The sequence below is a fragment of the Bombina bombina genome, chromosome 1 (assembly GCF_027579735.1).
Source record: "Bombina bombina isolate aBomBom1 chromosome 1, aBomBom1.pri, whole genome shotgun sequence".
Lineage (NCBI taxonomy): Eukaryota > Metazoa > Chordata > Amphibia > Anura > Bombinatoridae > Bombina > Bombina bombina.
The window spans coordinates 1,210,250,820-1,210,265,939 of NC_069499.1; the positions used below are offsets into that span (position 1 = coordinate 1,210,250,820).

Sequence of the window (15,120 nt, forward strand, 5' to 3'; positions counted from 1 at the left end):
ATCTGTCCAGATCCAGGGATCCTCAAGCGGAAGCAGTGGATGAATTGTCACTTCCTTGGAAGTATCATCCTGCCTATATCTTTCCGACTCTAGTTCTTCTTCCAAGAGTAATCTCCAAGATTCTGAAGGAATGCTCGTTTGTTCTGCTGGTAGCTCCAGCATGGCCTCACAGGTTTTGGTATGCGCATCTTGTCCGGATGGCCTCTTGCCAACCGTGGACTCTTCCGTTAAGACCAGACCTTTTGTCGCAAGGTCCTTTTTTCCATCAGGATCTCAAATCCTTAAATTTAAAGGTATGGAGATTGAACGCTTGATTCTTAGTCAAAGAGGTTTCTCTGACTCTGTGATTAATACTATGTTACAGGCTCGTAAATCTGTATCTAGGGAGATATATTATAGAGTCTGGAAGACTTATATTTCTTGGTGTCTTTCTCATCATTTTTCCTGGCATTCTTTTAGAATTCCGAGAATTTTACAATTTCTTCAGGATGGTTTGGATAAAGGTTTGTCTGCAAGTTCCTTGAAAGGACAAATCTCTGCTCTTTCTGTTCTTTTTCACAGAAAGATTGCTAATCTTCCTGATATTCATTGTTTTGTACAAGCTTTGGTTCGTATAAAACCTGTCATTAAGTCAATTTCTCCTCCTTGGAGTTTGAATTTGGTTCTGGGGGCTCTTCAAGCTCCTCCGTTTGAACCTATGCATTCGTTGGACATCAAATTACTTTCTTGGAAAGTTTTGTTCCTTTTGGCTATCTCTTCTGCCAGACGAGTTTCTGAATTATCTGCTCTTTCTTGTGAGTCTCCTTTTCTGATTTTTCATCAGGATAAGGCGGTGTTGCAAACTAATTTTAAATTTTTACCTAAGGTTGTGAATTCTAACAACATTAGTAGAGAAATTGTGGTTCCTTCATTCTGTCCTAATCCTAAAAATTCTAAGGAGAGATCATTGCATTCTTTGGATGTTGTTAGAGCTTTGAAATATTATGTTGAAGCTACTAAGAATTTCCGAAAGACTTCTAGTCTATTTGTTATCTTTTCCGGTTCTAGGAAAGGTCAGAAGGCCTCTGCCATTTCTTTGGCATCTTGGTTGAAATCTTTAATTCATCATGCTTATGTCGAGTTGGGTAAAACTCCGCCTCAAGGGATTACAGCTCATTCTACTAGGTCAGTTTCTACTTCCTGGGCGTTTAGGAATGAGGCTTCGGTTGATCAGATTTGCAAAGCAGCAACTTGGTCTTCTTTGCATACTTTTACTAAATTCTACCATTTTGATGTGTTTTCTTCTTCTGAAGCTGTTTTTGGTAGAAAAGTACTTGAGGCAGCTGTTTCAGTTTGAATCTTCTGCTTATAATTTAAACTTTATTTTGGGTGTGGATTATTTTTAAGCGGAATTGGCTGTCTTTATTTTATCCCTCCCTCTCTAGTGACCCTTGCGTGGAAAGATCCACATCTTGGGTAGTCATTATCCCATACGTCACTAGCTCATGGACTCTTGCTAATTACATGAAAGAAAACATAATTTATGTAAGAACTTACCTGATAAATTCATTTCTTTCATATTAGCAAGAGTCCATGAGGCCCACCCTTTTTTGTGGTGGTTATGATTTTTTTGTATAAAGCACAATTATTCCAATTCCTTATTTTTTATGCTTTCGCACTTTTTTCTTATCACCCCACTTCTTGGCTATTCGTTAAACTGATTTGTGGGTGTGGTGAGGGGTGTATTTATAGGCATTTTGAGGTTTGGGAAACTTTGCCCCTCCTGGTAGGAATGTATATCCCATACGTCACTAGCTCATGGACTCTTGCTAATATGAAAGAAATGAATTTATCAGGTAAGTTCTTACATAAATTATGTTTTTGACCACATCATCCTTTTTATGCATGTTGTCTTACTCCAAGCTGTATAGGCTCGAACGCCTACTACCAATTAAGCATATTAGGTGATGTGTATCTCTGTAATGAGAAGGGGTGTGGTCTAATGACATCAATACTCTATATCAGGTGTGCATAATTATTAGGCAACTTCCTTTCCTTTGGCAAAATGGGTCAAAAGAAGGACTTGACAGGCTCAGAAAAGTCAAAAATAGTGAGATATCTTACAGAGGGATGCAGCACTCTTAAAATTGCAAAGCTTCTGAAGCGTGATCATCGAACAATCAAGCGTTTCATTCAAAATAGTCAACAGGGTCGCAAGAAGCGTGTGGAAAAACCAAGGCGCAAAATAACTGCCCATGAACTGAGAAAAGTCAAGCGTGCAGCTGCCAAGATGCCACTTGCCACCAGTTTGGCCATATTTCAGAGCTGCAACATCACTGGAGTGCCCAAAAGCACAAGGTGTGCAATACTCAGAGACATGGCCAAGGTAAGAAAGGCTGAAAGACGACCACCACTGAACAAGATACACAAGCTGAAACGTCAAGACTGGGCCAAGAAATATCTCAAGACTGATTTTTCTAAGGTTTTATGGACTGATGAAATGAGAGTGAGTCTTGATGGGCCAGATGGATGGGCCCGTGGCTGGATTGGTAAAGGGCAGAGAGCTCCAGTCCGACTCAGACGCCAGCAAGGTGGAGGTGGAGTACTGGTTTGGGCTGGTATCATCAAAGATGAGCTTGTGGGGCCTTTTCGGGTTGAGGATGGAGTCAAGCTCAACTCCCAGTCCTACTGCCAGTTTCTGTAAGACACCTTCTTCAAGCAGTGGTACAGGAAGAAGTCTGCATCCTTCAAGAAAAACATGATTTTCATGCAGGACAATGCTCCATCACACGCGTCCAAGTACTCCACAGCGTGGCTGGCAAGAAAGGGTATAAAAGAAGAAAATCTAATGACATGGCCTCCTTGTTCACCTGATCTGAACCCCATTGAGAACCTGTGGTCCATCATCAAATGTGAGATTTACAAGGAGGGAAAACAGTACACCTCTCTGAACAGTGTCTGGGAGGCTGTGGTTGCTGCTGCACGCAATGTTGATGGTGAACAGATCAAAACACTGACAGAATCCATGGATGGCAGGCTTTTGAGTGTCCTTACAAAGAAAGGTGGCTATATTGGTCACTGATTTGTTTTTGAATGTCAGAAATGTATATTTGTGAATGTTGAGATGTTATATTGGTTTCACTGGCAAAAATAAATAATTGAAATGGGTATATATTTGTTTTTTGTTAAGTGTTGCCTAATAATTATGCACAGTAATAGTCACCTGCACACACAGATATCCCCCTAAAATAGCTAAAACTAAAAACAAACTAAAAACTACTTCCAAAAATATTCAGCTTTGATATTAATGAGTTTTTTGGGTTCATTGAGAACATGGTTGTTGTTCAATAATAAAATTAATCCTCAAAAATACAACTTGCCTAATAATTCTGCACTCCCTGTATAGTAGGACGTTGGTCTATAATGTCTGACAGAATTGGATCTTTCTTAATTATATGCCAGTGCTTATCTATGATCTTTTTTATGGTTTGATGGTCTTCATTATATTCTGTTATGAATGATATTTGATTATATGTATTTTTATTGGCATCCTTCCTCTTGTATTTTAATAGTTCTGTTCTATCTTTCTTTATTGCTTGTGCTTTTGCTTCATTGATTACATTATCTCCATATCCTTTATCTTGAAATTTCTTTTCTAATGTCTTAGCTTGTGTAAGGAAAGTTTGGTCTTCTGAGCAGTTTTTCTTTATTCTGTAAAATTGACCCTTAGGTATATTATTGGTCCATTTGTTGAGATGACAGCTGTCTGGATGTAAGTAACTATTAGTATCGGTGGGTTTGAAATATGTTTCTGTGATGATAGTATTGTTACTAATCCTTATTTGGACATCTAGAAAGTGTATGTATTCTTTACTGTATTCATGAGTAAATTTTATTCCCCAATTGTTGGAGTTGATATCCTCAAGGAACAGGTGCAGTAATTCAACATCACCTTTCCAGATAAAAAATATATCATAGATGAATCACTTATAGAGCACGAGGTTTGCACCCCATGGGGAGTGTAAAATGTGTTCTTCTTCAAACCTCCCCATAAATAAATTTGCATAACTGGGTGCAAACCTCGTGCCCATAGCGGTGCCTTTTAGTTGCAAATAAAAAGTGTTGTTGAAGTTAAAATAGTTATTTTCCAAAATGAATTTTATACAATCTATGATAAATTTTATTTGTGGTGTTTTCATTTCATAATCTAAATTAAGGAAATGTTCTGAAGCTGCAATACCTAATTTATGTTGAATATTTGTATAAAGCGAGTTCACATCGCAAGTGACTAATGTATAGTCTGTTTGCCAATTTATGTTTTTTATGGTATTAAGAAAGTCAGTAGTGTCCTTAAGGTATGATGGTAAATCGTGTACATATTTTTGCAAGAATGTATCCACATACTGTGACATGTTGGAGGTTAGACTGCCAATCCCTGAAATTATGGGTCGTCCTGGCGGATGATCTAAAGTCTAAATTGATGTTCATGATTGTTTATTATTTCTGTTTGTTTTGCTTCATTCAAGATACTCTCAAACTTTTTTATTTGTTTTTGAATAGGATTAAATGGTAGTTTTTTATAAGTGTCTGTGTCTCCTAATATTCTATCTGCTTCTTTTATATAGTCTTTAGTGTTTAGTACTACTACCCCTCCTCCCTTATCCGCTTGTTTTATTGTAATTGATGGATCATCTTTAAGTTCTTTGAGAATAGTTTTTTCTTTCCTAGTGAGATTTAATAATTTCCTTTTATTAATTTCACATTTTTGTATGTCTTCTTTTATCAACTTCTCAAACATCTCAATATGTTTTCCTTTATCCTGTATTGGGTAGTATTGTGATTTCGGTTTAAGTGATGTATGTAAATATTCTGTTTTATGTGTTTGTCTTTCTTGTGGATTCTTCAAAAAGTGTCTTTTAAGGGTTAATTTGCGTATGAATTGGTTAGCATTGATTAGGGTGTTAAATTTATTTAATCTTGTAGATGGAGCAAAGGATAATCCTTTTGCTAAAATGTGTTCTTGTTCTTTGTTTAATATTTTATCGCTCAGATTAAATATACCATTATTACTATCGGGGGTATCGTTCTCACTTTTTGCAGTAATATTATCTTTTATATCGATTTCTTGTGGTTTCCTGTGGGTTCTTCCCCCTCCTCCTCTACATCCTCTGGTCTTCTTCTCTTTTGGTTTTTTAACCTTTCCTGATTCTCTAACTTGACATTTTTTGATGTGGATGGTTGTTCTGGTCTTATCTCTAAAAAATTATGGTTATTTTTGTTTTCATTTGTAGTATTTAATAATTCATATCTGTTTTTAAGTTCAATGTTTTGGTGTGTATTACCTGTTCTCTCACTTTTTCCTTGGTGTCCATTATGATTGGATTTGTATCCCTCATGATGGTAATATCTGCCATCATTATGTCTAAAGTGGTTTTGTCTATTGTAGTAGGAGTTGTGTTCATTAGGATAATAGTGTCTGTCATCTGGTCTTCTTTGAAAATATGTATCTCGATTATATGTTGGTGCCCTCCAATAGTGTCTCCTATCCCAATCATTATTGTATTCTTCTCTATTTCTCCAATTTGAGTTGTATTTCTCTCTATTATGTCTATAATAGGGTCTTTCTATTTCTTTTCTATTATCCCAGTCTTGGGTATAGTCATGATGTCCCCTTAAATCTTGGTCTCTCCTATCTCTTTGATCATGGGACATATAATTCCTTTTATAATATTGTCTATGATTATTCTCATCTGGTTGTAATCTATATTTATCTTTATTTGTCCAATTATTGTGTTGATTATGTTCATCAGAAGTTGATTTATTTGTGTAATCTTTCTTATATGAGTAATTATTTTTATGGTTTAATGAATTTTGGTTTCTTTTATTAGTTTTTTTTTAAAAAGGTCGTTATTTTTATTTGTATTAATTATTTCTATATCTCCTTCCTCATTGGTAATATCTATCTCTATTTCTCCACTTAAGTCTCTATTTTCACTATTATGTTCTTTAGTCGTTTTATTTTTATTTTTATTGTAATCCATCTCATCTCTTTCTAGTTTCTTCTTTTTACTTAAATTGATATTACTACTTAAATCCTTTATATTTTTAATAATTATTTGCTGTCTTTCCTTAAATTCCTCTGCTTCGCTATAAGGTTCTAATGTCTCTTTAAATTGGTTGATTTTGATACACAAATTTCCTAGTGTTCTCGTGCGAGCTTTTATAATTACTTGCATTAGATCTAATGATGCTTTTTCTAATATGTTGCACCATTCATTTTCGTGATCCTCTTCTAGCTCGAATGTACAGTTTTTCTTAAGTCTGAGTCCACTCGGGACCATGTTACACTTTGTATATTTTTCCATAAAAATTATTTCAACTTTTTGTTTTATTTCTTTAATCATTATATTTTCTAATTCGTTCAACTCCTCTTTTAGGTCTATGGTAACTGTTTCTGAATATGTGTTAGTTGTAATATTACAGATCTCAGATAGTAGGTTCTCTCTAAGGTTGAAGATGTCCATATCTGTACTAAATATCTACCAAACGGGAGAAAAAATGATAATGCTAATTGGGTGTGTAGTGATATAAGTGCAGGACTCAACTGGGCAACCCCTAATTCTGATATGCTCCCAGTATCAGAAAATATAGAAATCTAAAGCAAGTGGGGGAGGGGTGTGCTCAAAGATCAGAGCAGTGAGTAGGACTATCTATAATAGCTAATAGCTAAAAGGCTGGAAAAAATAGAATCCAATCCGTAAGGGAGTGTTATCAAACTGTGTGTGTATAAGGGTATGAATAAATAAATAGAAAATAGAACAAAATTATAGTGCAATAAAATAATATTGATAGCTCATAGGATAATGACAACCTATGTTTAACCTATGTTATCAAGTGAGCAGTTTGCCATTATAATATGGCAGTTAGTATGGTTTTATAAAAAACTACCATTTAATCCTATTCAAAAACAAATAAAAAAAGTTTGAGAGTATCTTGAATGAAGAAAAACAAACAGAAATAATAAACAATCATGAACATCAATTTTTAAATATTACACATCCCAAAACTCCTGTTTTTTACTACCTCCCCAAAATACATAAGACTTTAGATCATCCGCCAGGACGACCCATAATTTCAGGGATTGGCAGTCTAACCTCCAACATGTCACAGTATGTGGATACATTCTTACAAAAATATGTACACGATTTACCATCATACCTTAAGGACACTACTGACTTTCTTAATACCATAAAAAACATAAATTGGCAAACAGACTATACATTAGTCACTTGCGATGTGAACTCGCTTTATACAAAAATTCAACATAAATTAGGTATTGCAGCTTCAGAACATTTCCTTAATTTAGATTATGAAATGAAAACACCACAAATAAAATTTATCATAGATTGTATAAAATTCATTTTGGAAAATAACTATTTTAACTTCAACAACACTTTTTATTTGTAACTAAAAGGCACCGCTATGGGCACGAGGTTTGCACCCAGTTATGCAAATTTATTTATGGGGAGGTTTGAAGAAGAACACATTTTACACTCCCCATGGGGTGCAAACCTCGTGCTCTATAAGCGATTCATCTATGATATATTTTTTATCTGGAAAGGTGATGTTGAATTACTGCACCTGTTCCTTGAGGATATCAACTCCAACAATTGGGGAATAAAATTTACTCATGAATACAGTAAAGAATACATACACTTTCTAGATGTCCAAATAAGGATTAGTAACAATACTATCATCACAGAAACATATTTCAAACCCACCGATACTAATAGTTACTTACATCCAGACAGCTGTCATCTCAACAAATGGATCAATAACATACCTAAGGGTCAATTTTACAGAATAAAGAAAAACTGCTCAGAAGACCAAACTTTCCTTACACAAGCTAAGACATTAGAAAAGAAATTTCAAGATAAAGGATATGGAGATAATGTAATCAATGAAGCAAAAGCACAAGCAATAAAGAAAGATAGAACAGAACTATTAAAATACAAGAGGAAGGATGCCAATAAAAATACATATAATCAAATATCATTCATAACAGAATATAATGAAGACCATAAAACCATAAAAAGATCATAGATAAGCACTGGCATATAATTAAGAAAGATCCAATTCTGTCAGACATTATAGACCAACGTCCTACTATAATATATAGAAAAAACAAAAATCTAAAGAGTATACTAGCACCTAGCCAGTTCAATAAAAACATGAAATTAAGACAACAAGATTTACTAGGCAATAATCTTCAAGGCTTCTATCCTTGCAACAGCTGTAAATCTTGCAAATTTGGTAAAAAAGATAAAGAAGTGATATCCTCTAATAATAATTATAAACATCTAATAAGAGAGACAATCAGATGTCCAGATATTAATGTAATCTATCTAATACAATGCCAATGCAAATTACAGTATTTAGGACAAACTAGTAGACCTCTACACGATAGAATAAGAGAACATCTCTCAAATATAAAACGTGGTAACTGTAAACACTTACTCTCAAAACATTTTACAGAAATACATCATAAGAAACCAATAGGATTCAAATATTGGGGTATCAAAAAAGTTCTTAATAATAGAGGAGGAGATATAGAAAACACTTTACTATTAAAAGAAGCAGAATTAATATTCAAATTTAATACATTGACACCGAATGGTCTCAATGCAGAACTCAACTTGAATCCGTTTATATAAAGTTAATCCAGATATCCCATTGATTATGAAATAGTTCCATATAACATATAATCTTCAAAATATATCTTAATATAATACCCTCATTATTCTAACAACTTCTGAACTATATACAGACCCATCAACATTTATAAGGTATAATATCTATCTCGAGATATGGCAACCTACTGACCTATAACTGTATTATAATCATTGACATACAAACACTTGGGTATATAACCCTTCCAGATCCCCTACTACTGTGATCCTTTTATATATATACTCATTATATCTTTTCATATATAATTACTTGATATACATCCTTCTACATATTACCATCCGAATTAAATACCTCTTTTTATATAAGTGAATTTGTGCATGAGTGAATACATGTAACTCTTTTACATATTTTAGAATCAATATAAGTACTCAGTGCAATACTGTTTGTTTTTATTTCTCAATATGCAGAATGATGCATATGTGTCATTGTGATATCCTGATATTATCAGTTTCCTACTATTACGAATTCTACTAATATTAGATGCATGGACAAAAAGCCAATTAACCGCTTGACATTTGATATCTTGGGAGGAGTTTTCCAACGCCCAGACTACTAGAAATAGAGCCATAGAAAACACACAAGAATAGGAAGTCTTGATAAAGGCGCATACCCAGCGCTCAAACGCGTAGATTCTGACAATCTAGTGTGACCGAATTTGGCTCCAGCGAGAAAACTTTACAGAACCGCTATTGCACCACTCCCCCAACGACCCGGCTATCTGATTGGACCTCCGAGGAACACGTGATTACTCTGTGTAAACGTTAGGGTAGGAAGGACTGACCGGGAAATTCAAAGGTGAGACGCTTACAAACCATCACAGTTACACGGCAACACACCGAACAGAGACACCATCCCGGGACAATTACAGCCTTCCCATAACCCACGAAATTTGAAGAGGAGGTAATTTGAAGAGGAGGTAAGGGATATCGGTAGTCCGGTAGGGGTGAGCACCCAAAGAACTTTGAATTACTCAATTTTAAATTACGGGATATAACAAGCTACATATATTACAAGCTACATATATTGGAAGTTAGCTCCTTGGATCCCATACAAATAGTTGTGGCCACAACTTTTAACCTTTTACATTTCACGCTGAACTGCAATTGTGATATTTTTTCAAGGACTCAATCATACGGACAAGAGTGTCCTTTTAATATATCAGCTATTCTTAGCGCTTTTTCTGTCTAAGCTCGCAAAGCTAATTTTATCGACATAGTGTATCATTTTATTTGTTCTTGTATAAATATGTGTCAACATATCTACAAATTGCATATTTGTTTTAAATAACCTGGATATATTTACCTATACACATATATACGTATAACAGATTTACTAACCTTTCGTAGTAAAATATATTTTACTCATTATATGCACCAGTCTTTTTTCTACACTTTGAATATTGCTTTTTTTGCTTTTATTGATTATTGCTTTTTTTGATTATTGCTTTGTTGAATCACATTCACAGTGTATTTATTCACAGTGTATTTATACACCATTTTGTATCACATCTATATTGTACACCACCTATTGAGGATCCACTAGTTTAATATCCGCCACCATACTAACTGCCATATTATAACGGCAAACTACTCACTTGATAACATAGGTTAAACATAGGTTGTCATTATCCTATGAGCTATGAATATTATTTTATCACACTTTAATTTTATTCTATTTTCTATTTATTTATTGATACCCTTATACACACACAGTGTGATAACACTCCCTTACGGATTGGATTCTATTTTTTCCAGCCTTTTAGCTATTAGCTATTATAGATAGTCCTACTCACTGCTCTGATCTTTGAGCGCACCCCTCCCCCACTTGCTTTAGATTTCTATATTTTCTGATACTGGGAGCATATCAGAATAAGGGGTTGACCAGTTGAGTCCTGCACTTATATCACTACACACCCAATTAGCATTATCATTTTTTTCTCCCGTTTGGTAGATATTTAGTACAGATATGGACATCTTCAACCTTAGAGAGAACCTACTATCTGAGATCTGTAATATTACAACTAACACATATTCAGAAACAGTTACCATAGACCTAAAAGAGGAGTTGAACGAATTAGAAAATATAATGATTAAAGAAATAAAACAAAAAGTTGAAATAATTTTTATGGAAAAATATACAAAGTGTAACATGGTCCCGAGGGGACTCAGACTTAAGAAAAACTGTACATTCGAGCTAGAAGAGGATCACGAAAATGAATGGTGCAACATATTAGAAAAAGCATCATTAGATCTAATGCAAGTAATTATAAAAGCTCGCACGAGAACACTAGGAAATTTGTGTATCAAAATCAACCAATTTAAAGAGACATTAGAACCTTATAGCAAAGCAGAGGAGTTTAAGGAAAGACAGCAAATAATTATTAAAAATATAAAGGATTTAAGTAGTAATATCAATTTAAGTAAAAAGAAGAAACTAGAAAGAGATGAGATGGATTACAATAAAAATAAAAATAAAACGACTAAAGAACATAATAGTGAAAATAGAGACTTAAGTGGAGAAATAGAGATAGATATTACCAATGAGGAAGGAGATATAGAAATAATTAATACAAATAAAAATAACGACCTTTTTAAAAAAACTAATAAAAGAAACCAAAATTCATTAAACCATAAAAATAATTACTCATATAAGAAAGATTACACAAATAAATCAACTTCTGATGAACATAATCAACACAATAATTGGACAAATAAAGATAAATATAGATTACAACCAGATGAGAATAATCATAGACAATATTATAAAAGGAATTATATGTCCCATGATCAAAGAGATAGGAGAGACCAAGATTTAAGGGGACATCATGACTATACCCAAGACTGGGATAATAGAAAAGAAATAGAAAGACCCTATTATAGACATAATAGAGAGAAATACAACTCAAATTGGAGAAATAGAGAAGAATACAATAATGATTGGGATAGGAGACACTATTGGAGGGCACCAACATATAATCGAGATACATATTTTCAAAAGAAGACCAGATGACAGACACTATTATCCTAATGAACAGATCTCCTACTACAATAGAAAAAAACACTTTAGACATAATGATGGCAGATATTACCATCATGAGGGATACAAATCCAATCATAATGGACACCAAGGAAAAAGTGAGAGAACAGGTAATACACACCAAAACATTGAACTTAAAAACAGATATGAAGTATTAAATACTACAAATGAAAACAAAAATAACCATCATTTTTTAGAGATAAGACCAGAACAACCATCCACATCAAAAAATGTCAAGTTAGAGAATCAGGAAAGGTTAAAAAAACAAAAGAGAAGAAGACCAGAGGATGTAGAGGAGGAGGGGGAAGAACCCACAGGAAACCACAAGAAATCGAGATAAAAGATAATATTACTGCAAAAAGTGGGAACGATACCCCCAATAGTAATAATGGTATATTTAATCTGAGCGATAAAATATTAAACAAAGAACAAGAACACATTTTAGCAAAAGGATTATCCTTTGCTCCATCTACAAGATTAAATAAATTTAACACCCTAATCAATGCTAACCAATTCATATGCAAATTAACCCTTAAAAGACACTTTTTGAAGAATCCACAAGAAAGACAAACACATAAAACAGAATATTTACATACATCAATTAAACCGAAATCACAATACTACCCAATACAGGATAAAGGAAAACATATTGAGATGTTTGAGAAGTTGATAAAAGAAGACATACAAAAATGTGAAATTAATAAAAGGAAATTATTAAATCTCACTAGGAAAGAAAAAACTATTCTCAAAGAACTTAAAGATGATCCATCAATTACAATAAAACAAGCGGATAAGGGAGGAGGGGTGGTAGTACTAAACACTAAAGACTATATAAAAGAAGCAGATAGAATATTAGGAGACACAGACACTTATAAAAAACTACTACTGTAATATATATATGTGTTTTTCTATGAGAGTACTAAGGTTTTGGACGCCAATGAAAACGTCAATGAGAGTACTTAGGTTTTGGACGTCAATGAAAAGGTTGTTTTTTTGTTATTGTTTCTATATGAAATATTACTTTCCCCAACCTCAGTTAGTAAAGGTTACTGATTCACTGATTTCTTTATTGAAGGCGTACATTCACTAGTTATGGTCTACCTTCACTGTACAAACTGCTTTCACTGTAATATACACATGTGTTTTTCTATGAGAGCACTAAGGGCCTGATATACAAAACCTCACTGGCATGAAGAGAAATCACACAAATTCTTTGGGATTTTATTTAGACCTTATATTGTAATGTAGGTGACTCTGTTTTACATGAAGAACACTACATAGCAACATAAACATTTCTCAAGATAACAATTTGTGTTTCTAAATTTTGTGTTTCTTGCTGTACCGATGAGACTACTTTGATCATGTCAACTGAGTGGCGAGGTGTTAAATATAACAGGCCCTAAGTGTTTTGAGTATATGGGGCCGAATTATCAGGTTCCGAATGGAGCTTGATGCCCCTGTTTCCGCGCAAGCCTTCAGGCTCGCCGGAAACAGTAGTTATGAAGCAGCGTTCTAAAGACCGCTGCTCCATAACTTGTCCGCCTGCTCTGAGGCTGCGGACATCAATCTGCCTGATCCTATACAATTGGGCGGATTGACACCCCCTGCTAGTGGCCGATTGGCCGCAAATCTGCAAGGTGGTGGCATTGCACAAGCAGTTCACAGTTCACTACATCATATCATGTCTGTCTGCACTTTAATAAATCGGCCCCTATGGGGGATATTTATCAAAGGTCTGGCGGACCTGATCCTGAGTGACAGACCTCGCTGAATGCGGAGAGCAATACACTCTCTGTATTGAGCATTGCACCAGCAGCTCTTGTGAAAAAACAGCGAGACAGCAGGTGGAAAATGTTTACAAAATACACCAGACATAGAGGAAAATTTTCAACTACACTTATGGAATGCCCCTGTTCAACCCACTAGCATCGGCAGGGAAACTCACTCTAAAGAGTAAAATAATATGCTTTGAATCTCTTATTATAAATACAAGTTGGGTATTTTTGCCAGTGCAGTGTATTAATATTACACCTTAAATCAATTTTTCATGCACAATTTCGATACAAATTTAAATTTTGTCATATAAAACAATATTTGCAGAACAATTTTGTTAAAATTTTTAAGGTGACTAAACAATGCAAGTTTTACTGCATGTTTTTATTTCAATATTGAATGTATTTTTAAATTATGTTTTTTTGGTTAGACCTATTGTAATATATGCTTTGCCTTCACATATTTAACCCTTTGAGTGCTAAGCACTTTCCCACCTGGATGCTAAGATTTTTTAATGTTTTTTTTATTTTTTTATTTTTTGAACAATTTTTGTTTTAACTTTTTTTTTTTTTTTCAGACCCACAATACTTAAACTGTTGGGGTTAGGCAATTACCTTTCCAGCGGTGGGTCTTGGGGGTCTGTAGCTGCTTAGATGCCTGAGATACAGGCTTCTAAGCAGCATGCCCCAAGCTCCTATACTTAACATTGTTAAGTATAAATAAAGTTGTGCAGTGACGTCATCACGTTATTGTGCGTGATGTCACCACACAAAACGGGAAGCCCCGGTGATGCCTGTCACTCTACAGGCACGATTGCCGGGGTAGGAGCGGGTGGGAGCCCCCAGATCTCCCTCAAGTTGGGAGAGTGCTAGCGACTACTCTTAGCCATCGTTAGCACCAGAGTGGGAAACTCTGCGACGGCTCAGAGCCATCATTAGCACTCAAGGGATTAAAAGCAGGGAACCCCCCTTTGTGAGACACCCTGTTCTTAAGGTCAAAACTGGCTTCAGAGAATTATGAAGCAGCTTCATAGTACTAGTGAGATTTCTTATAGAATCTCACAAGTCAAGAGAGCTCTATAGAAGCGGGCCCCTGATAAGCTTGAAATTGGCATCTCATTTTTCAGACTCAGTTTATTGAATCTTGTCCAATGTCTCAACACAGAAAGTGATTTATCAATAAATTGGAAATTATGGATTTCACCTTACCCTATGATAAAATAAAAATCAGAAAAATAGCACCATTTTCTTTTAATATATAATTAACCTATAATAAAAGAGCATTAAAATATTTTATTAGTTGTGTTTATGTAATATATATATATATCTTCCTTACATCCTGCTTATTTCTAAGATTCTCTGAGCTAATTGATAGTGTGTTTTGTTTCATTGAAATTCAATCTTATATTGACCCAGAGCACTGGGGAACTAATTGTTTTTTGCTTCATGAGAATTCTAATTTGTTTTATTTTCCCATTAAATGTCTCTTGTTTGTTATTCAGCTGTACAGTTTCTGTATTGGTCTTCCAAATCTAGATGCATGGGATGATACCAGAGATGTATTAAATCTTCTGCTCCCATT

The 15,120-nt window shown here is 34.4% G+C and overlaps 1 protein-coding gene across 1 annotated transcript in view; it reads left to right on the forward strand.

Annotated features, from left to right (window-relative positions):
• Positions 1-15,120, forward strand: part of HTR2C (5-hydroxytryptamine receptor 2C) — a 463,240-nt gene that overhangs the window by 425,445 nt on the left and 22,675 nt on the right. The gene's annotated exons all lie outside the window — the stretch shown is intronic.